At 43.4% G+C, this 24,409-nt stretch overlaps 1 long non-coding RNA gene and 1 other non-coding gene across 12 annotated transcripts in view; both read left to right on the top strand.

Moving 5' to 3' along the window:
• Nucleotides 1–24,409, top strand: part of LOC142435610 (uncharacterized) — a 68,946-nt gene that overhangs the window by 10,191 nt on the left and 34,346 nt on the right. For 3 of the 11 annotated variants that reach the window (XR_012781586.1, XR_012781584.1, XR_012781585.1), the window contains exon 4: nt 13,461–13,560. The exons of 4 other annotated variants lie outside the window; for them this stretch is intronic. This is a non-coding gene — a long non-coding RNA (uncharacterized LOC142435610). Of the gene's footprint in view, nt 1–1,399; nt 1,667–1,789; nt 2,122–6,922; nt 11,421–13,442; nt 13,561–24,409 lie in introns of those variants that run through there. 4 more of the 11 variants (XR_012781582.1, XR_012781592.1, XR_012781589.1 and 1 more) reach the window with 4 other exon arrangements.
• LOC142435726 (U1 spliceosomal RNA) lies at nt 20,751–20,914 on the top strand. The gene has a single exon (XR_012781606.1). It is a non-coding gene; the product is annotated as a U1 spliceosomal RNA (small nuclear RNA).

The following is a 24,409-nucleotide window of genomic DNA, read 5'->3' as shown; positions in this document are numbered from 1 at the left end:
TTGTGGGCACAACTCCCTAAGCACAACACGCTGTTTCGGAATTCCCATTCTTCTCAAGGTGATCCAAAGTTTCTTACGATCCACTCACTTGAATGTCTGCATAGTCAATGAAACACCAGTGAACATCTTCTGGAATTATCTACCTTGACCCAATAAGCATTTGCCATCAGCAATGATAATCCCTCATTTCACACCCTCTTCTGAATCCCGCTGCAGCTCCCCTGTCAGTGCAGTGCTGTACACTCAACCATTGTTGGATGATCTTCAGCAACATTGCACATGCTTGTGCCCCCAATGACATCGTTCTACTGTGTGAGCATTCGGTTGGGTCACCTTTCTTGGGGATGGGTACAATATTGGATCTCTTCCAGTCAGTTGGCCAAGTTGCTGCCTCCCAAATTTCCGGGCATGGACAAGTAAGTACTTTCAGAGCTTTATTGAGTTGTTGAAACATTTCAGTTGGTGCTCTCCCCTTTCCTGGAGCCTGGTCATGGGCTAATGCTTTCAGTGCAGCTTGAACGTCTTCCTCCAATCCCGTTGGTTCCTACTCCTGTGCTCCCTCTGGAAATGGCAGATAAAGAGCTCTTTGTATTTTTTTTAAAGTCATTTTATTGGGGGCTCGAACAACTCTTATCACCAATCCAGCTATCCACCCATTGTGTCAAGCACATTTGTACATCTCACGACACACTCTACTTAAGCCCTTGGTATCAGCTCCTTATTTTCCCTGTCTTTTCCAGCCCTCCCTCCTTTAAGATCCCTTGATAATTTTATGTCTGATTCTGTGTATTCTTCCCACCTCCAATTGATGCTTCCTGCGTCACTCACTATTTTGCTCATAGAATGGTTCAACGTTGTAAATAAAGTCTTGACATTTTTCCTGAGTTCTTTCAGTTTCAGTTATGCTGAGCGTGTCCGTCCCTTTTGGTTTGCTAACTGTAGGCCTTGCACATTTCATTAAAATACTTTCCATTGTTTTATTGAGCTTCCGTTGGCAGTGTTCGCTCTTACTCTGTGACTTCATCATTTCCTCCGTTTGTGTAGCTACTCCACTGTTAAGAGCAACTTCAGAGTCTCTTCTGACATCCCCTCTGATAGTTTCTTCCATTTCTTTTTTAATGAACTTTTGCTTTCTTCACGAACGGTGTTCCAGAGGTTCTACCACAGCTTATCAGTCCTGCTGGCCTGAGCTTCCAGTGCAACAAATATCTTCTTGAGATGTTCGTGATATTCAGGTGGGACAGACTTCAGGTCGCATTCTGGCTCTCCTAGATTTGTTTGAATTTTCTTCAGCTGCAGCCTGAACTTGCATATGAGTAACTGAGGTTCTCTTCCATAGCCAGACCCTGGCCAGGTTTTAGCTGCTCATGTTGAGCTTCTTTATCGTCTCTTCCCACAGGTGTCCTCAACCTGATTTCTGTGTATTCCAGCTGGGGAAGTCAGGGTGTGTATGGTCATTCTTGTTGTTAAAAGAAGGCATTGTTATGAACAAGTTGAACATTGAATAAGGAAGACCAAAGAAGAACTGATTCATATGAATTGTGGGCTGTCAAAGAATACTGCAGTAACATGGACTGCTAAAAGGACACAGATCTGTGTTGGAAATATGGCCAGAGTGCTCTGTAGATGCAAGGGTGGTGAGATATCTTTCTACATACTATGCCAGGTACGTGATCTGTCAAATTGAGAAGGGGTGGGATCTATACTGTCAATCAGGCCATAGCCAATGAGGCATCTGTGTGTGCAAGGCCTTCTGAGAATTCTGGGAACTTCCGTCTTTCTCCTGCAGGTGGGCGACCTCTGCTTTTTCTCCATGGGAGGGAGACATTCCTTTTGACAAGCCACATGGAGCTACACTGATGGCAGCCCGAGCCTTGGAGCTGGAGGAGCCTGTGTAGACCCAAATCAGCATAGATGCTTCCACTGCCACTGGACCCACAATTTCCAGTCACTCGCCTGTGATCTTAATGCACTCGGCACCATTGCATGCGTTGCATGCATCTGAAGAGGAAATTGCAGACTGGTAATGGAAATAAGGGGTTAATGTCCGAGACATATGGACTTGATCTGGACTGGACTGGGATTTTTTTCATAATATAAAATTACTCTTTTTATGTAAAACTCTCTCCTATGAGTGTCTCTGTATTTGCTTCTCTCGTCTACCCACACTAACACACATACTTTGGGCTTGCTGGCATGAGAGACCAGGCGCTGGAGAAGGGTATCAGGCTTGGTAAAGTAGAGCTCACTAAATCTTAATTTTACTCTCTCATAGATATTCCAATTAACATTAGGCTAATTCTCTCACCCTTCTGTGATAATATTAGTCAATTCTTGAGAATATAAATGCAGCAAACAGACTGTGGGGGCTTTCCTTTTTTTTTTACTGTGGGGGCTTTCTTTGTCTTTTCTTGTTCGTGATAATGTGCCCATCAGAGCATAGGGCAACGTCACAACATCTGTGTGACCCACTGAGGGACAGAGAGGATGTTCTTCAAGTTGTGGGGCCATTCCCACTGTCCTCCCCTGGGCTGTTCCTCCCCCATTTGCACCCGCTCACGGCCTCCTCAATTCCTGGTCTCCTCCTAGTTCACTGTGGCCCACATTACCTCAGAAGCATTTGGCCTACACCAGGAGGCTCTTGAAATATTTATGTAACTAAAATGATACAATAAGAAACCAAACCAAGGATTCGCTGTGGAGAGAGCAGAGTGATTTACCAGCCAACAAACCCTACACATTTGGTGACTTGAATTACAGTCTTTAAGGCAACATCACTGTTCCTTTCTGATTATAATTTCCGACCTCTGCTTTTTCTGAAGTGCTTGACCTTCTAGACTGCACCATTGGTTATTTGGTCTCAGTCTTTTGTAGCAAGTGGCTTGGTGTCCTTGACTATCCCATTCAAAGTAACCTATGCAAAGTAAAACAATGGAAGCAATTTTTAAAAGTACCTCCCTAATTTCACAAGCTGATTGTAGAACTATGAAAAATATTGAACCTGTTGCATGACTAGACACATACATCTGAAAATAAAAAGGGGGCAAACTCATGGCAGCTATTTAGTCAATTCTGACTCATCGTCGCCCTGCGCAACAGCAGAACTGCTCCTTTGTGTTTCTGAGTTTGTCAGTCTTTATGGAAGACGAAAACCAATGGGGTTCCTCATTCGTAGGTAGCACCTAAAGGTGAACAGAATCAGAAATCAAAGGATATCAAATACATGCAACTAAAACGTCCTCACTGCAGAGCTTTCCTAAAGGGTTAGGAGACCTGGAGTTACTAGAGCGAAACGTGGAATGAATACCTTCAGGAAAGTAAACACACTTGAACTTCAAGCCCATTTCCTGGTCTTGAGATTAACTTGAGTAAAGACTTTCAGGAAATTAATGAAGGGAAGCTTCAGGGAGCTGAGAGACACATCCAAGGAGGCAGACAGCACAGTAGGCGTGTGTATCCTAATGCTGACTGATTGGACAGTAGACTACGCCCATTGAGTTTTCTGGGTGTAATCTTGATAGTATATGTGAGGGTGTGGCATTCCATGGAGCCTAGACCCATGAGTCAACATGATTGTCAATGAATTACACTTATCTGCCTATTAAATCATACACTGCAAACATTGATGTTGCAACTACTGAAGGCAACTAACTTCAGAGTGTTCACCTGGAGGAGAATAAACAGGAGGGTGTAAATAAAGTTGAGACAGACTATCTGGTCTCCCAAGGTGCCGAATTTCATGTCAATCTTTGGACAATGGGTGACTTCAGGACTTTGTTTTTTCTTCTCTATATCCTTGTCCTTCCTGAATACTTCATTTTTGTCTTCTCCCTAACCCCTAGTAATCATCATCCTTTCTCTCTCTCTCTCATCTCTCTCTCTTTGTAATAGTCGGGTTGATGAGTTACAAGTTCATAGACATGTATATAAGCAAATGTTTTATAGAAAGTATAATTACATATTAAAACATCCCAGTCCAGATCATGTCAATAAGCCCGATATTAGACCATATTTCTGATACCAATCTTTAAGTTCCCCTTCAGACTCATGAAAGACATGCAATGGCGTGGAATGCAGGAATAGCAGAGGCCAGTGGGTAGAAAGTAGTGGATCCATTGGCTGTGGAAGCATTGCTGAGCTGGCATGAGGCCCCATGTGACTCCTCCAGCTCCAGGGCTCTGGCTTCATCAACGCAGCTCCACCAGGCTCCTTGTCAGTAATGTCCCACAGGAAGTGGGTATGTGCCCTGTTTCCAGTGAGCTTATTTGCCTCTTTAGTGGCTCCAGTTGAGGGCATCAAGCTGCGACCCTTACAGGGAGCCTGTGAGCAGGCTGAAATGCTTGCTAGGTAACCACATGGATCCACTTGTTGAGTGGAAGTGGGAGAAATGCAGCAATAAAGAGGTCAAGTTTGCCACTGACACTTGTGGACTTGGTTTACGGGGGGAGAGGGGGTAGAAGATGACAGCTGAGTGACTGGTCTAAGCTTCATGACCTAGTACAAGGGTGCTAGGCTTGCTGAGTATTGGTGAGACGAGCCCATGGTCTAAAAGCAAGGCGGTCTAATGGCACCTTGTGCAGTGTGAGTGAGGCAGTCCACATTGAGTTGACCAGAACCTGGCCAGCTGGAGATTTTTGAGCCTGTGACATTTTATATTGTTTTTCATAATAATGAAGTTTATTAGGGAGAAATTTGATTTACTATTAAGAACAATGTTTGATTTTCAGGGGCTTTTCCTTGGTTTATACAGTAAGTTATTATCATGGAAGTGTCAGCAGTACTTTAGCATAAATGATTCTTCAGAAATATTTGGGTTATAAGAACACGAGTAATTTTTAAGTGAATTTTCTATTGTGAATTAGGTGAGGGGTGGTTTACATTGTAGACCATCCGCTCTGTATATAGCAGTTTAAACCATCCCTCAGTCCACTGAGATTCTGCCACCCACGCCATTGTCTCTTCTCCCTCTTAGGTATCTCTGTTCATCCTTTCACCCCATCAGTACCTGTCAACCTCTTGTGCATTTCTTCATCTCTCCGTCTTTCCCTTCCTGTCCCTGGAAACCTCTACAGCCTGTTCTCTTTCGTTTGACAGTCTCTGGTCTCATACAATATCTTTCTTTTGTGACAGACTGCCTTCACTCAGCCCCATGTTCTCCTCGTCTGTTAAGTTTTTCAATGATGAACAATACTCTATTTTGCATGCACCAGATGTTGTTTTGAATCATTCTTCTCCTGATTGTATTTGACCTGTTGCCTCGTCTTGCTCGGTGACCAGTGCTGAAGTGATCAGGGGAGGTCATGCTGTCTGTTCATGTGATCACTCTTAGTTCTTTGGGGCTACAATCAGCAGAGGTATTGCAGGTTCCTCAGAGCTTCTGTTCTCAGTAATTTGAAGTGTCTCCATATCACTTTCCAGAGTGGCTGTACGTCTTTACAGTGGACGTAAGAGTCCCACGGGCACAGAAGAGAGTTCCAATCTCATCCTGCACTCCCCAGCATTTGTTGCTCCCGTGGTTTATAATCAGGTTCTCATTGTTGGTGTAAGGTGATACCTCATGGTTGCTTCAATTTGAATCTTCCAGATGGTGAATGATTGTGAGCATTTTGTTCATTTTGTTAGCCATTCGATGACATTTTGGTGAACTGTCTGTTCCTGTCCTTTGCCCACTTTTTCATTGTAATTTCTGATTTGAGGTGTTTTAGTGTTATATAGTTTTAGAGATTTGGCTCTTGTCTGCTGTGCTCTTGTTAAAATTAGTTCTAAGTCCATGGGATCTCCATTTCATCTGATGGTGAGGGTTTGGGATGCACTTCAATTTCATAGTTCCAGAAAGTCTCTCTCATCTATTTTGTCTTCTACTGTGTGTACTTCATGCTTAACATTGGACAGTCTGACTGTGTCCTAAGTGTGTTAAATGCTTGAAACATAGACACAAATCACTAGCAAATGCAGTTTAGTCTTTTAAGGGATTAAACCAACACTTTCCAACCTAATACTTTCTCTTTCTTGTTTATTGAGTAGAAGAGTTGTCCACCCTCATGGTCACGTCTGCTCTGTCCCTGGTCGTCCCTGTGCATTGGAATGACTAGAAGACAATGGGTGTAAAGCGCAGGTTTTGATTGAGGCCTCAGATGTGTTCTCATTATTGATTACTACTGACCCTCTACTAGAGCGTAACATATTCCCCATGTAATTTCAAACAGAAGAGTTGTATAATAGCAGAGAGAGTATCTGATTAGTGAGTACATTCATAGGAGGCTCTCTCATCCACCATGAACATTCGGTCAAGTTTTTTCGTCACCCTGTGATGAACACAATGCTCTACTGAGATCTGGGACACAGATATGCGTCACATCCACACAGTAAATATTTGCTCATGATGGCTTAGACCCTTTGACCTATTGAGCTGGCCGGTTCTCTGAATTCTCTCTCCATCCCAACCAACCTTGTCTCCCAAGGGCCATCCCTTACACCAGAGACATACTTGCCTGGAAAAGTCTATTGAATGTGGACATCTACTGAGCCTCAAGTTCAGTCCCTTCTCTGCAAGGAAACACGGGAATCATGTGCATAGCAAATAATTTTATTGAAGTAATTATTTAGGGACACCACACAGAGAGGAGGGGACACCGAGAAAGGTGAGGTGGGGGAGACCACCTGTCTTCTAGGAGGAGAAGATGAGCTGCAGAGGAACGTAGAGGGAGCTCTTCCTACTGGTGACTCTGGTTCCCCGGGGAAGGGAGGCCTGTGGCCTCCATGCAGTTACCTTGTGTGGGGGAGAAAAACCAGGGCAGGGTGTTGTCAGGCTGATCTTGAAAGAGGCTCATGGGTAGTTGGGTGTCTGGATTTGAGTATCTGTCAGGTAAAAGAATTTTATACTTTCTCGCATGGAATCTAATAAGGTCTGTCTCTAAAACAGGTGAATGTCCACTAGGAATGATTCCAAGGGTATGGAGATGGTGGAAGCAGCGGTTTTGTGATTCCAGACATCTTGGCCACGTGTATACACCTAACTCAATGAGATAACACATCCTAATCTGAAACACTACTGTTTTTTTAAAAAGAGGAACCAATATTGAATTAGAGAGCCTGATGGTACTTGGATAAGTTGTTTTCTGGGAACTGAAATGTCAGCTGTTTGAACCAACCAGCCCCTCTGCTAGGAGCGATGGGGCACTTAGCTTCTGTAAGCAGACAAAGAGAGGTTCTGAGGCATTTTTACTTATTTTCCTGCTTCCCCAGGTTTGGAATAGAATTCAGGGCAACAAGTTATAGAAAGAAACTGGTGTGGAGTTGCAGTTAGACATTTAACACCTAAAGATTTACACCCAGAGAAACCGGGACAGGACCACTGTGGGGGTTTTAGATCATTTCCTGAGGAAGGTCGTCCTGCCTGCTAAAGTAGAGGGTCAGAAAAAAGAGGTAGACCTGTAACCAGAAAGATTGACAGAGTAGCTGCAACGATAGGCTGTAACTGATTTAAAAATCATGAGGACGGTACAGAACTGGCCAGTGTCTCCTTGTGCTGTGCATTGGGTCACGGTGAGTCACGGACAACGTGATGGCATCTATCCACAACATTAACACGATTCAGGATTGAATCGATGGCAGGGGGACCATCAATCAGGAAATGTCATCTGGGTGCATACTTTTGGAGAACCAAGAATAAAACAGCTACTGAAGGATTACCAAACCCCAGACCATAACCTCTCATCCAATTGGTGCTGACTCCACCAGGAACGTACAGGCCAGACTGGAGCCTCCACTGTGGGTCTCTGAGGCTGGAACTCTGTGGGAGCAGCAACCTCCCCCTCCTCCCATGGAGCAGGTCACGGTTGCCAAGTGCTAATCTTCTGCCTAGCAACCCGACCCTTACCCACCTCCGCACCTACAGCCCATGTGAAAACCCTGTGGGAGATCCTTACCTGGTTGGGAAGGGCAGCGATGGACACTGCTCATGGTAACTTACCCTCAAAATGTCTGAGTCATGGAAAGGGTTCTTGGCAACATTGGAAAAGGGTTAGGACAATTGTCTGTGGAGAAGAACAAAAAAGACAAGTGGGAAAGAGATCATCAGGCGATATTAATAACACTGAGGAGTCTGTGTAAATACTGGAGCTCATAACAAATGATTTGCTTAGAAAGAATTTAAATGAGATTGATGTGTTACCTGAAATTATGCTTACCTGCCAGGTCAAATAGAAATGCATGGAAGAGTCTGGCTGCATTTCCTCGTTCAATGACATGGACGAGGTTTTTCTCAGGAATGTCCTCTTCTCTGAGAACATCCAAGAAGTTGTCAAAGTCTTCCTTGGACACAGAAGTGTTTCTTGCTGAAATGCGGCATATAGAGAGCGGAAAGTTTCCATGAGAAATTGTGACTATACAGATGAGGCAGGTTTTCAGTAGAATACATCCTTTGGTGGGTCCACACAATCCTAGATGATGTAAATGGTTAAGGTGCTATGTCTCATCTGGCTGTTAGGAGTTGGAATCAGCCTCATGACAATGGCTGTGGGTTTGCTTTTGGTTGTTGGTGGTGACGCCTTGGGAAAATGGCTTGATTCTCTGTTTTTAAAGGTCATGCATTCTGGAAAGTCCTAGGGGTCTCATTTCTACCTTGCTCTCAGAAGGGGACCTGGGACTGTAGTTGTCTCCATGACAATTGGTAAAGCTTTAGAACCAAGGGAGGAGCGATCCACATGGTTGTCCCAGAGGGGCCTTGGGACAGACAACTAGTGATCTACATCCAAAATGCCATCCTCTGAAAACCAAGAGAAGCACAGTGGTTGGTACTTGAGCAGATGGATTGATCACCACAAGTTGGGGTCCTTATGAATAAACTGTTATGTGATACTGCACCCTGCCACTGTTCTGACTAGAATCACTGATGAGGGAGAGGGTGATACCTTCTTTGAGGGGTAGAGCTGATACTTACCAAAAGTCCAGGTGAATTGCTAAATCCTCCAAGTGCATCCATAAGTTTATACAGCATTATCAAAACATCTTCTGTGACATGGACAGGTTCCAACGTTTTGTTCACTGGACCTTGGAGGAAAATAAATAAGCGAATAAAACATATACCTAATTAGTTCTGGCATTGCAAAGACGAAGGACTCAAAGTGATTGTCTATAGACGTCTAGGGGCATTCCCACTGCACCTCACAGAGTTGCCATGAGGAGTCAGAATCATCTTAGTGTCAGAATCAATTTAGTGAAGCCTAACTACCACCACCATATTTCAGAAGGGACTTGAAAAGTTAGAGTCAACAGAAAAGTGGGTCAAGGGAGACGTCAGACAGTGTAAGATATGACAAAATAATAATAATAAATTATCAAAGGTTCTTGGACAGGGGAGTAGAGTGAGGGGGCGGGGAGAGGAACTGAAACCAAGGGCTCAAGCAGAAAGTAAATGTTTTGAGGATGATGGCAAGAAATGTGCAAATGTGCTTGACACAATGGGTGGATGGATGGATTGTGAAAAGAGTTGTACGAGCCCCCAATAAAACGATTAAAAAAGAAAAGTTGGTGGAGGGGATGAAATCAAAAGCTCATGGAATTTTTCCCCCACCAAGTTTTTGAAGCCCCTTCAAGTGAAATTATGGATAGGGACATAAGTATCTGAGTAGCCAAGATGGTGATGTTAAGTGAGCTTTGGACTCTGAATGGCAAAGTTGGTAGTTCCAACCACTCAAGCACTCCTCATGAGAAGAATGAGGCTGAGTGCTCTTAGAAATATTTACAAAGACTCAGACATCCTGCAGAGGGTCACTATGAGTCAGCGATGACTCAATAGCAATAGATTGATTTACTGGTGATGCGCTAATCTGTAGATTGATATCCAAGAGATGCTGAAGCTTTGAGTGAGAGTATATGAAAAGGATAACCGTTACAGAGGGGAGAGAGAAAATCGATTTGTAGGCCAACGAATGGGGCGCATCATTTCATTTATTAGTTTGTTATTTCCATTTCAGTGTGCTGCTACTCAATTTTCATCAAATATTTAGACTCTTGGCCACTGAAAATGCAGAATAATCTTCAGGACCATTAAAACATTAAGAAAAAACAAACTGACAAAATGAAGGGAAGAAATCTGGACCAACAGCCACCTGATTTGTAACCGAATATCTGACTTGGAGAAAGAGTCGTGGAGACTAATGTAGTTTCCTCCAGTCTTATGGGAATCGACTTATACCTTGAATGATTGATTCCGGTTGCTTTGAAAATCTACTCTGCTCTTGACTAGATACCTTGGTATCAATACCCAAGCTGGATCCATTAGGCTTTAATTCTTCAGGTTGTTTTTAACAGGCTCAGAACCTTGCCCTCTGCCCATGACTGACGTGAAAAAAGTGTAAGCATTTGTTTTTAGTTTCTCCTGGTAATATTCAAAGTTTCAAGGGGCTCTTAATGTAATATCATTTTATCTCCTTGCATAACAAATTAAAGTGCTTGGAAAATTCAGGGGATTGTACCTGGTTTTACCTCTGATGGTTAGCAGAAGCAAATTTAGATCTCCAGAGTCCTTGTCAGAAAGATTGGCCATCGATCCACCCTCAACACTCCCTTTCCTACAGAAACACCTGGGTGGTACTTACCAATACCAACAAATCCATTGTCTACTTTTCTCTGTACATATAACGGGGAAGGCATTGCCCTTTAAACCTAGAACAGAAAACATTGTCAGTTGAATTGATAAATGTAATAAAACCATTCAATACATAACCTGCATGACTAGGATTTCATGCCTGGCCTTGCATGCATCAACAATGTCCGCATAGCCCCCTTGTCTAGAAAACAGCATCTGTACAGTTTCATGGAGTTACCAAAGACCTTCCGTTTGGAATAAAAAGCAGCTGGCGAGATGTAGCAAGACCGAGTGAAATCAAACAAGGTGTGACTCTGCGGGCCTGTTCCATTATGTGACAACTGTAGAACCGCTAAGTGACACCATCAGCATGGTCACCAGTGACTCCATGGATCAACAGAGAGCACCACCTTCCTCTGTGGGCTGCAGACACACTGATGCATGTTCAGGGTGATGTTGCTTACAGGGGGACAGATAATTGTCACCACTGAAATGTGAACCTTACAAGGATAATTCATATTGCTGGGAAAAAACTGAACCTTGGCAAATTGCTTAAAACTAGTATCCCACCTGTGAAGAGGATTTAAAAGTAGTAGGAATCATACAGTCTCAACATGACAAGGAAAATGATATCATTTTCATCCCGCCTTTTTTTCCCTTCTAATTTAAGCAAAAGGAATAACAATCAACATATGATTATTCTGCTGGAAAATTCTGTGACCATCACCAAGCTGTGTAACCAGAGCCACCTTAACTCATTGTCACAGCCTTTGTTCATGATGTTTTCAATGCTGGTTGGTTTTCATCATTCAACGTTTTTCTCTCTCTCTTTCTCTCTTTCTCTCTCTCTTTCTCTCCCTCTGTGTGTGTGTGTGTGTCCAACAGTGCCACAGATACAGAAAAAAGATTAAAAAAAATTCTGCACTCCAAAAAAAATTTTCAGGAGTTCATTTCAAAGTGAAAAACTAGCTCTTTATATGTATCAAACCAACACAAGTCCGAAACCTTTCCTCTTTAGCTCTCTTTTCTATGTTAGATTTAAGAACTCATTGTTTCTTATTTACACAATTTTCAGGAATGGTCTTTTATGTGGTTTTTGACTGCATTGTGTGCCCCAGTCTTCACACAGGAACATGATCAGAAAGAGAATGTAGCCACCTGCCACGTCCAAACCCAGTCACCAGCAGACAGTAATCTTTACAATAAACTCTACCTCCTCCTTCTGGAGAACTCTGACCTGATATGGTAATCTTGCTCCATCCTGTAGCTACCAAGGACTCTCCCACATTTGCTGAACAAAGAGGTGTTAAGTATTTCCTTTTTTTAATACACCTGAGTGTTCCAGAACAGAATCATTCCTTCCCCTCTTCTTACTTCCTAACTTGAAAATTCAATTCCTCCTCCAAAGGCATTCCACACCTGTGGTATCCCAGGTATAATCCGTTCATTCCTATGAGACTGCCACAATCCCGAAACGTCAATGTACCCTCTATCCCTCATCTTAAGTTTCCTATAGAAACTCCACCCAAATTCCATCATCAGTTTATGGATCTGAACAAGATTTCCCAAGAAGCCAAAAATACCAGTCACGTTATCAATCATCCTTGAGGACATGAAAGCATTTCTACCCTGTGATTGTGAATTTTACATCCACGTGGACATGTGGCATCTAAGGTGGAATTCCTGCTGTCAATCAGGTCACAGCTGGACACTGCTTCCTTGGAGGTGTGGCTCTCTCGTTTTTAATTTAGTGCATATACTGTAGCATTCCATACTTCTGTGACGTCAAGCGGAATTGCACGATTGCTCCCACAATCAGTTTCCAAATATTCTTTCTGTACATTGAACCCTTGACCTCATCTCCCCTTCTCCCAATCACCACCCCTCTAACCATCTCCTCCCAAAAGCAATATTCAACTTGCTGTCTCTATACGTACGTCAATCCTGGTTTTCATATACCCAAAAAAGAAGCAGCGTATCACACATCACCAATGACATTACACCTCTGAGATACACCCTAATTAGAAAACAAAAGCCAAACATAAAAATACAAATGAAAACTTCCGAAAAATTTAGAAACCAAATTAGGTGCAGCATGCATCTTGGGGGGTGGGGGTGGGGTGGCGGGAATCTGATAGAATTTTAACTGTTCAAATCAGAGTTATTCTTTTGATCTATAGTCATCCCTCCAAAGCACTCTATTTAGTAACCACTTCCCTCCATTGCTCAACTGTAGATCGAGAGAATTCTCTGGAGATTTATTTCCTATGTATTTCCACTAATGGACCTTGGGCTCCTACTGTCCTCCATAGCTTCTGTGCACCGGATTCTGATAAGCAGGGGAAACCGAGAACCTACATTTCTCTCTCCCCTTCCCTCTCCCAGGGACTTCACCTTTCTGATTGCCGGGACTCGGCCTTCAGGGATGGCCCCATCTGGTCCACCCTTTGCTGACACCTATGAGTAGCCTGTCACGTCTCCACTGACCTTGCATCTAGGTGACTCTACACCCACTGGCCTGTGATCTGCCTGCAGTCCACATCACCTTTCTGCATCCACACCCTGCAGCTATGTGGGGGTGACAGGGGCCCTGGTTTGCCTCTCATTGTTGGTCTGAGTGAGTAGGACTGGGCTGGGATGCGTTCTGTGGGTGTGAGATTGCTTGTTGATCTCAAGCTCTGTCGCATGAACGTGTGAGTGTCATTGGATTTATTTCTCTAGACAACTTGTCCTATGCCAGCCTCCACCCAAGCCCCACCCACTCACACAGCAGCATATTCAAAGTAGCCAGGGGTCAGTTTTCTGGAGAGATGTTATGTTGTGTTTTCATGTTTTCATGCTCTGCTCACAGCTTTGAAATCCGCTTCAGGTTCCGGAAGTTTCATAGGTGTTTTGAAAGTGAAGATGAAGGATTCCATTGGAAACGTCAGGATTTGAGGGAACTCTTCGTGTGTCTCCCTCCAATATTGGTGAGTTCATTCCAAGGGAGGCTTTAGCTTCTCCACCCCCTAAAAAGTAGCTCCTAAATTTCCAACTCCAGAGACTCCTGAAAGCCCACCCACCACCCAGAGCCCTGAGATTTCTCTGCAACCAAGGAAGGTAGAATCTCCCTTGTTAACCAGATTGCCGTGTTCATTTTCATCCCATTTACTTACTTGATATAGAATCCAAAACTCATGAGCCCACTGGCTGGTAAATACTTGATCTCACGCCTTCTAATGTCGAATTCATCACCTTCCATTGTCTTGTTTGGGTTGGTAGAGGCCATGTACAGGTGTATGTAAAAGAAACATCAGTAAGAAATGTTGGCATAGGACTCTCTTTCGTGAACATCATCTACAGCAATGGCACCCACCACTTGCATTACAGCTAAACCTGCGTGTGTTGCATATAGGAAGCTTGTGAAAACAATAACAACAAACACAATGCCATGAGAGGAAACAAAAGTGAGAAATCCCTGTAGCAGTTTACACTGTTTCATCACATACTGTGTTCAACTCACATCCACGCTGTCATTTCATGTGTAGTACAGAGGGAGAAAGTAGACACGCAGCATGATGCTCCTGATGGTGTCCATGTTTCAGCACTCCATTCAAACCAGAGAATTGCCGGACAGACTGCCCAGAAGGAGACACCCCACCAGAAAGTCCAAGTTAACTACTGCTAAAAAATCAGCCACACAAAACTCTAGAGCAGTTCTGTAGAGCAAGACATCAAGGCGTCCTGCATCAGCATTCTCTTGTGGGGATTGGTGCTAGAAACTTATCAATACCCAATAAATCGAAGGAGTGTGGTTTGGGGAGTTACAGGTGAAGGTCCAGGTCCACAAATTTGGAAACACCAAGACAATCCCTCAGAGCAACACACACGTGCACAAAAGAAGACCCCCCTGTGCTGGGCTGTCCTCATTACCATTGAGAGTTGTTCTTCAGGCAGAGAGTGCAGGCCAGCGCAGGTGAGGGCGAGTCCCAGCGTCAGGAGAAGAATCTTCATCTTGCCTGTTGGTCACTTGTCGTCCTTTTGAGGAGCCTGTAGAAGGTAACCTGCTGTAGAGGTCCAGCAACAGTAAACATCCTGGTTGGCAATTCTTTAAGGACCACTAGACTGCGTGCAAATCATTCTTTCTCCTTGACCTCTCAAAAAAAAAAAAAAAACACTTTTAGCCCTAACTCTTTTCCTCCAAGTTACTTGTGGAAAGACAGAAATGTCTGTGCCATGAATCCCGAGAGAGATCGAGTGATGGAAGTGCCAACTCTGAGGAGGAAAACCCTGGTCTTTGGGGTCACTTTTGCCTCAAAGCCAGTGAGGGACTTGCTGGTGGTCATCGTCTTGGCGTCCCTCTGTGGATCTGCAGTGTTGTCTGTGGGTCTGACCTCTGTGGTGGGAAGAACCTGCACTTGTCACTGTCTTCTCAGTGTCTCCTCTGAGCCACTCATGCAGAACCAGAAATGTCTTCTCCGTGTAAAGCTCCTACAACATGGCTTGATATGGAGACAGGAGTCCCTTGTGTCACTCTGGCTTCCAGACTAGAGTTAATCTTCCACTGGAATAAGTTAATACCTTTGGTCCTGTGACCATGGCCCACAGTGCATTTTCATACAGTTGTTGTTAGGGGCCATCAGTCGGTTCCGACCCTCAGTGATCCTGTGCGTAAGGTGTTTGCAATGGACAGGCTATCGCTCTTGCAAAATTATATTGTTGCATCTTCAGATTAGCTTCTAGCACCAAGGTCATAGTTTCCAAGTACTGTTCCTTCGCTTTAATTTGTATTCCTGTCGCTAATAATGCATCTTAATTGCATGTTTGATCATTTTCTGATTGAGGATGTTGATAGAATTTTTCAACTTCTTCAGGAGAAGCCTTTGTGTTTGGTGCATAAATTTGAATAATAGTTGCCTTGATTAGAAGTCATTGATTATGGATACATATAATCCTATCACAGACAGCATTGTATTTGAAGGTTCTTTTTGAAGTGACTTTGACACTTAATTTAAGGTCTATACATTGCTTGACTTTCCCTGCTGTTTTCTGAGTAGTTTTGAGGAAGCAAAACTCAGTTTCCTTCTGCCTCGTGCTCACAGAGCAAACTTCTGAGTTTCTCTAATCAACCTGATCTCTGCTACAGTTCAAACTATGCCAAGGAAGTTAGAACCCTTCTTCATGGCAAAAATACAACATAAAGAAAACAGATCCTTGACACTCGAGTGTGACAAGGAGTGTGTTTTGCAGTTCACACAAGACACAGTTATCATATATAGCTTTCTCATGGCCTCACCCAGGTCATGTTTCTTTGTGTCTCATACTAACTGCCATGGTATTGGTGCTGACTCTAAGCACCTTTATCACATGGGGAGGAACTTCATCCTGTGAGTTTCCAAGCCTGTAACTCTTTATGGAAGCAGAAAATCCTGCCTTTCTCCTGAGGAGCTGTTGGTGATTTCAAACTCTGGGTCTTTCGTGTCACAGGTGAATGTAAAACCGTCCTGCTACTAGGGCTCCTAACTGCCTCGGGTGCCTGTGAAAGTTGGGCATTGAATAAAGAACACGAAAGAAGAATGGATGCATTTGAATTGTGGGCTGTAAAATAATACTGCAAGTAGAAGACTTTGTTCTATTGAACTGGCATTCATGGTGCTCACCTTCCCGACGACGGGATCGCTGAAGACAAAGCGGGTGCATAAGCAAATGTGAAGAAAGCTGATGGTGCCCGGCTATCAAAAGATACAGTGTCTGGGGTATTAAAGGCTGGAAGGTAAACAAGTGGCCATCTAGCTCAGAAGCAACAAACCCCAAATGGAAGAAGTACACCAGTCTGTGTGGTTACGAGGTGTCAATTGGATCAGGTATCAGGCACCAAAGAACACACACACACAAAAATCCTATAAATGTGAATGAAAGAGAATACAGAGAGTGGGAACCCAAAGCCCATCTGTAGGCAACTGGGCAACCTCTTACAGAAGGGTCACAGGGAGGAGACGAGCCGTCAGGCTGCAGTGTAGTACTGGTGAAACATACAACTTTCCTCTAGTTCTTTAATGCTTTCTTCACCCTCCACCTTTCTACGATCATGATCCCAATTCTACTTTACAAATCCAGCTAGACCAGAGGCTGTACTCTGGTACAGATAGGAACTGGAAACAGGAAATCCGGGGGAATGGGAAGAACCTGGTTATAAAACAGAGTGCATTGGACAGATGCCTATAGGTGATATAAGGGATAAACCTGACTTGAATGGTTCAAACCTTGTCCGTTGATCCACACTCTGATCCACACTGAGTCTGGTCTAATTTTCATCATTTTCTATTTCTTTGTTCATGTTGGGGTTTATCACAGATATGTTTGGTCATTGGGAGTGACCCTCTTGAATTGGTGTATGTGTTTGTCTCTTGTTCAGTATATGATGCCCTGCAGTGGTGGACTATGGGACAGCAAGTGGGATAAGTTGGTGGTGGTGGAGGGGTGGTACAGAGGGGGTAGGAATGGCGGGAAGTAAAAGACATCTGATATCAAGGAGTTCAAGAAGATAAAGTCTTAAAACTGATAGTTGCAGCAATTGTACAATACTGCCTGATGCGGTTTAACTGTGGAATATGATCTCTGTATTCACTTCCAATGAAATGGTTTAGAAAGAAAAGTCAGATCTAAAGCATCCTCCATTTAGATGAACACGGGAGTATGACGTTCAGGGAAGGTTTCATAACCACCAGAGAAACAAGCTACTGTTCATGGGACATGGCTTTGAGGAGGTTACACCCTACGGCATCTCCCTGCATCCTAGAACAAGTCATGGGCCCTCCTCCTATTCCTCGCCATCATTCCTGTGCCGGAGCCCAGTGTTACAGCCAGTGACAATCCATCTTCTTCCAGGTCTTCCTCTCCTTCACAGCCCCTCTACTTTACCATGCCTGAGGCCCTTTCCAGGTCCTGGTCTCTCATGACAACATGTCCAAAGTATGTGTGTTAGTCTGGGTAGGTTCCAAAGATTCAAGTCAGTTTTATCCCTTGCATCACCTGTAGGCATTTCTCCAATGTACTCTGTTTGGTAACGAGGTTCTTCCCATCCCTCTGTTATGGATCATGGGAAATCACCGGAGGTTCATCTCAATGGCATTGCCCACCCCCTTCCTGACTTAGAATATCCCTAGATGTAGTGGAAAACTTGTTTTTATTCTGTCTTGGAAGGAGTTATTACACTTAAGGTTTCCAACATCTAACTAAAGCTTCTGTGAATATGTCTCTTAATTCTTGAGACTATATATGCAGCAAAGATTGAGGGTACGTTCATTTGTTTGTTTGTTTGTTTATTAACTCATTGTTCTTGAGACTGTGCCCAGCAGACCATATGCCCATGTCACAATGTCTCTGTGACCCACTGAGGGACAACAGTGATGTTCTTCAAGTTGTGGAGCCGTTCCCACTGCCTCCCCTGAGATGTTCTTCCCCCACCCTTTTTTTTTCTTTCTTAAAATTTCATTGGCACATAATTCATGTGTCAGACAATTCAATACTTCAATCATTAGCAAGAAGAGTTGTCCGGCCTCTTCAGTTCCTGGTCTACTCCTCCTAGCTCACTGTGGGCCATGTTACCTCAAAAGTGCTCAGCCTACACAGGAAAGTTCTTGAAATATTTATATAACAAATAATACAATAAGACACTAAACCAAGTATTTCCTGTGGAAAGAGCAAATTGATTCCTCAGCTAACAAACACTACACATTGGGTGACTTGGAAGACAATCCTCACAACACATTAGCACTTTGCCCCTCTGCTTGGAATTTCCATTCTTCCTTCTGGCCTCTGCTTCTGCTGAAGTGCTTGACCCTCTACACTGTATCATTGGTTATTTGGTCTCCGTCTCTTTAGAACAGAGTGGCTTAGCGTCCTTGACTAACCCTTTAAATTTAAACTATGCACAGCAAAGCAATAGAATCAATTAGAAAAAACATAACTCCCTAGTTCCCCAAGCTGATTGTAGAAGAGAGAAACATATTGAACCCATTGCATGACCAGATACCTGCATCTTAATATATAAAAATGGGCAAACCCACTGCAGCTATTGAATCAATTCTGATTCATCGTAGCCCCGTGCGACAGCAGAACTGCCCCTTTGTGTTTATGAGTGGGTCAGTGTTTATGGAAGAAGAAGACCAAAGGGGTTCCTCATTTGTACGTAGCACCTAAAGGTGAAGAGAACCAGAAATTCAAGGTTATAAAATACATGCAACCAACACTTGCTCACGGTGTAGCTTTCCTAGATGGTTAGGGACATGTACACTTACCTGAGAGAAAGCTGAGAAAGAGTCTATTTTTTTTTTCTAGTTCTTTTTTTTTTAATTTTAACAATATATTGGGGCTCATACAATTCTTATCACAGTTCATACATATACATACATCAATTGTATAAAGCACATCTGTACAGTCTTTGCCCTAATGATTTTTTTCTCCTCTTTTCTTTTTTTACATTTTATTAGGGACTCATACAACTCTTACCACAATCCACACATATACATACATCAATTGTATAAAGCACATCCATACATTCCCTGCCCCAATCATTCTCAAGGCATTTGCTGTCCACTTAAGCCCCTTGCATCAGATCCTCTTTTTTTTTCCCCCTCCCTCTCCTTTCCCCACTCCCTGAAAGAGTTTATTAAGGAAAGCAAACACATTTGAACTTCAAGGAAGCCCATTTCCTGGTATTGAGGTTGACTTGAGTAAATACTTTCAGGACATGTATGGAGGGAAGCATCAGGTTGCTGAGAGGCACATCCAAGGATCCTGATGGTGGCTGATTGGACAGTAGATGTGAGGGTGTGGAATTCCCTGAAGGCTAGACCGTTGATTTAACGTGATGGCCAATGAATTACATGCAACTGCCTATTAAACCACACATTGCAAACATCCATATTACCTTTGTGACAAATATCTTCAGGGGGTTCACCTAGAGGCGAATAAACACATCAGGACATGAAAAATGTCGGGAAAGACCATCTGTTCTCCCAGGTTGTCTAAATACATGTCAATCTTTAGACAAAAGATGACTTCAGGACGTTGTTTCCTTCTCCTTTACCCCTTCCTGCCTTCTTTTTCTCCCTCCTTCCCCGCTGCCCGCTCCCCCATCTACTCTTTGTTCTCTTCATGCTTTGCCCTTCCCTTCCTCTCTTCGCAGCTCTCTTTCTCAGATAATGGAAAGAACTCGGAGCTACGGTGATTCTCCATGGAGGCATGGCACGCATCAGCCCTTGTCATCTCCTTTGTAACCATGTTGTTTTTGTTGTCAGGTGCCAGTGGGTCAGTGCTGACTCCCAGCGACCTGATGCACAACAGAGGGAAACACTTCCCCGTCCTGCCCTGTCTCACAGTTGCTCTCATGCTTGAGCCCAGTGTTGCAGCCACTGTGTCATTCCATCTCAGCGAGGCCTTCCTCCTTTCTCGCTGCCCCTCCACTTTTCCAAGCGTGCTGTCCTTCTCCAGGGACTGGTCTCTCCTGGTCACATGTCTACAAGATCTCACCTCTAAGGAGCAGTATGTCTACTTCTTCCACGACAGATTCTTTGTGCTTTTGACGGTCCAGGTACTTTCCACATTCTTCCCTAAGACCATGATCAAAGGTATTATCTGCTTCTCCTTTGGGCAAATGCATTTTCTACTTTCTTTTTTATTCCATCCTTATTCAGTCCAACCTGTATTTAAGGTGACTGAAAACACTATGTATTTTGCTGTAAGGCTGACAATCTATGTTTGACAAGCCCCTGCCTTCACAACTCCACGGTTACCTTGTACGCGCGCACACCTAGTGTCAAACCTGAGAACCGATTCAAAGACCACGTGAGCAGCAGCAAAGGTGAATAGGTACTCGGTTGTATTGTGAAGACATTGACCACGGTTCTATAATAAAATCCCAAATGTGGGTCCTCAGCTGATTTTAACTCATGTGAACACCATGTTTCAGACTAGACCTCCCTCATAAAAGTCTTTATTTTTTTTTCGTAAGAAAGGCCAATTTAGTGGAGACGAATTTCATTGACAATGAAAAACAAATGTTTTATTTCCAGATGTTTTTCTTTGTTTTTTCAAGTAAATTATTATCATAGAAGAGCTGTAATACGTTAGCATAAATGATTCTTGAGAAATATTTGCTTTATAAAAACAGACGACTATACTTACCTGGCAAGGGAGATACCATGATCACAAAGGTGGTTTTCCCAGGGCGAGGCTTATCCATTGCACTCCAGATGTGCTGACCCCTGCGATTTCCCCAAATGTGGGAAACTTGACTGCATAATTTGTGGGAGTGGGGGACTGCATTCGCGCTCTCCACTGAAAAAGAAAAAAAAACAAAAAACAGACGACTAATTTTAAGTGAATTTTCTCTTGTGAATTAGGTGGGAGTAGGTTATATTTTAGACCATCCACTCTGCATATAACAGTTTAAAACATTATTCCTTCCACTCAGATGCTACCACCCACGCCATTGTCTCTTCTCCATCTTAGGTGTCTCTGTTCACCTTTTCACCCCATCAGTACCTGTCATCCTCCTGTGCATTGCTTCATCTTTCCATCTTTCCCTTCCTGTCCCTGGAAACCTCTACAGCCTGTTCTCTTTGGTTTGACAGTCTATGCCGAGGGTTTTCTCCTTAGACTAGTGGTCGCATACAGTGTCTTTCTTTTGGGGATTGACTGGCTTCACTCAGCCCCATGTTCTCCTGGCCCATTGAAGTGATAAGGTGGTTCCTGTTTTTCAGTGATGAATAACATTCTATTGTGTGTATGTACCAGAATTTAAAAAAAATATATTCTACTGATGGACATTTGACTTGTTACATCATCTTCTTAGTGAACAGTGCTGAAGTTATCGTGACAGTGTGTCCTTTCTGTGCATGTGATGCATCACTCTTAGTTCTTTAGGGTGTGTACTCCGCACAGCTTGTGCTGGTTCCTGGGAGTTTCAATTCTCAGTTATATGAGGTATCTCCGTATCACTTTCCAGAGTTGTACATATGTACAGTGTACGTAAGAGTCCCATGGGCATAGATGAGAGCTCCAATCTGATCCTATACTCCCCAGAATTTACTTCTCTGTTTCTGAACCAGGTTGTCCATGCTCGTGTAAGGTGATAGCTCGCTGTTGCTTTGATTTGCATCTCCCAGATGGTGAATGATTTGTGAGCATTTTTATTATTTGTTTGCTAACCATGTGAAGGTGATTTTGTGTGTGTGTGTGTGGGGGGGGTTCTGCTAATTTCTAGAGTGTGCTTCTATCTATTTATTTATGTAGTACATTTTATTAGGGGCTCATACGACTCATCACAGTCCATACATATACATACATCAATTGTATAAAGCACATCCGTACATTCTTTTCCCTAATCATTTTCAAAGCATTTGCTCTCCACTTAGACCCTTTGCATCAGGTCCTCTTTTTTTTCCCCTCCCTCCCCGCTTCCCCCTCCCTCATGAGCCCTTGATAATTTACAGATTGTTATTTTGTCATATCTTGCCCTATTCGGAATCTCCCTTTTCCCCCTTCTCTGCCGTCCCTCTCCCAGGGAGGAGGTCACATGTGGATCCTTGTAATCAGTTCCCCCTTTCCAACCCACTCACCCTCCACTCTCCCAGCATCGCCCCTCACACCTTGGTCCTGAAGGTATCATCCACCCTGGATTCCCTGTACCTCCAGCCCTCATATGTACCAGTGTACAGCCTCTGTCCTATCCAGCCCTGCAAGGTAGAATTCGGATCATGGTAGTTGGGGGGAAGAAGCATCCAGGATCTGGGGGAAAGCTGTGTTCTTCATCGGTGCTACATCGTACCCTGACTGACCCATCTCCTCTCCTAAACCCCTCTGTGAGGGGATCTCCAGTGACCCTCAAATGGACTTTTAGTCTCCACTCTGCACTTCCCCCTTCATTCACTATGTTGTGTGTGTGTGTGTGTGTATATATATATTTTTTTTTTTGCATGATGCCTTATACCTGGTCCCTTTGACACCTCGTGATCGCACAGGCTGGTTTGCTTCTTCCATGTGGGCTTTATTGCTTCTGAGATAGATGGCCGCTTGTTTATCTTCAAGCCTTTAAGACCCCAGACACTATCTCTTTTGATAGCCGGTCACTATCAGCTTTCTTCGCCACATTAGCTTATGCACCCATTTGTCTTCGGCCATCGTATCATGGAGGTGTGCAGCCAATGATATGTGTTTTTGTTCTTTGATGCCTGATAACTGATCCCTTCAGGACCACGTGATCACACAGGCTGGTGTGTTCTTCCATGTGGGCTTTGTTGCTTCTGAGCTAGATGGCCGCTTGTTTACCTTCAGTTCTTTAGGACCCCAGATGCTATCTCTTTGGGTAGCCGGGCACCATCAGCTTTCTTCACCACATTTACTTGTTCACCTGCATTGTCTTCAGCAGTTCTGTCCGGAGGCTGAGCATCGTAGAGTGCCAATTTAATAAAGGACAGTATTCATGCATTGAGGGAGTGCATTAGTAGAGGCCCAAGGTCGTGAAGGTGATTTTTTTATGAACTATCTGTTCATGTCTTAATTGGATTTTTTTTCTTATCGAGGTATTTAATGTTCCATAGTTTTAGAGGTTAGTCTCTTAACTCTTGTGCTATTATTAAAATTTTGTCTGAATCCATAGGAACTACATTTCTTCAGTATCATAGTTTTAGTAAGTCTGTCTCATCTATTTTGCCTTTTACTGTGTGCACTTCATGCTTAACATCCGATAGCACCGCGTTGTCTTGAAATAGGGCTCTTAAGATTGTCCTGACTTTCTCATTGATAATCTTGATGGATCTAGGGTTTATCTTTAGGTCTTTAGTTCATCTTGAGGTGGGTTTTTGTGCCCATGGTTACATGTTGGTTCTGGGTCATTCTTCTGCAGATGCAGATCCAATTCTGCACGTGCCAAATGTGGACGAGATTACCTCGCTCCCACTCATTGTGTTCTGGTTCTCTGCTCTCTTGGTGGTCTGTAGTTGGATGCATTTATTTTGAGATTTTCTATTCTCTTCCATTTGTCTATGGACCTATCATTGTACAAATTCCAGACGGTTTTGACTACTGTAGCTCTTTAGTAGTTTTTGAGGTCAATTCCTGCAAGACCTTCTCCTTGTGCTTTTAGAACTTGTTTGTCTCTTCATTTCCCATATACATTTAGTAATGGGATTTCCATTTCTTTACAGGATGCAGTTAGGATTTGGATCAGAACTGTGCTGTAGTTATAAATGGCTTTGGGTAGTATTCAGATTTTCACAGTGTTACATCTTCCTATCCATGAACATGGAACATGCTTCCATTTCTGTCGCTCAGATTTCATTTTTTTTTTTAACAATTTATTGGGGCTGATACAATTCTTTTCACAGTTCATACATATACATACATCAATTGTATAAAGCACATCTGTACATTCTTTGCCCTAATCATTTTTTTCTCTTTTCTTCTTTTACATTTTATTAGGGACTCATACAACTCTTATCACAATCCATACATATACATACATCAATTGTATAAAGCACATCCATACATTCCCTGCCCCAATCATTCTCAAAGCATTTGCTCTCCACTTAAGCCCCTTGCATCAGGTCCTCTTTCCCCCCCCCCCTCCCCATTCCCCCCTCCCTCATATGCCCTTGGTAATTTATACCTTGTTATTTTGTCATATCTTGCCCTATCCGGAGTCTCCCTTCCCCCCTTCTCTGCTGTCCCTCTCCCAGGGAAGAGGTCACATGTGGATCCTTGTAATCAGTTCCCCCTTTCCAACCCACTCACCCTCCACTCTCCCAGCATCGTCCCTCACACCCTTGGTCCTGA

This window comes from Tenrec ecaudatus, chromosome Y (assembly GCF_050624435.1).
Source record: "Tenrec ecaudatus isolate mTenEca1 chromosome Y, mTenEca1.hap1, whole genome shotgun sequence".
NCBI lineage: Eukaryota > Metazoa > Chordata > Mammalia > Afrosoricida > Tenrecidae > Tenrec > Tenrec ecaudatus.
This window is presented reverse-complemented; position numbering and strand designations above follow the sequence as displayed.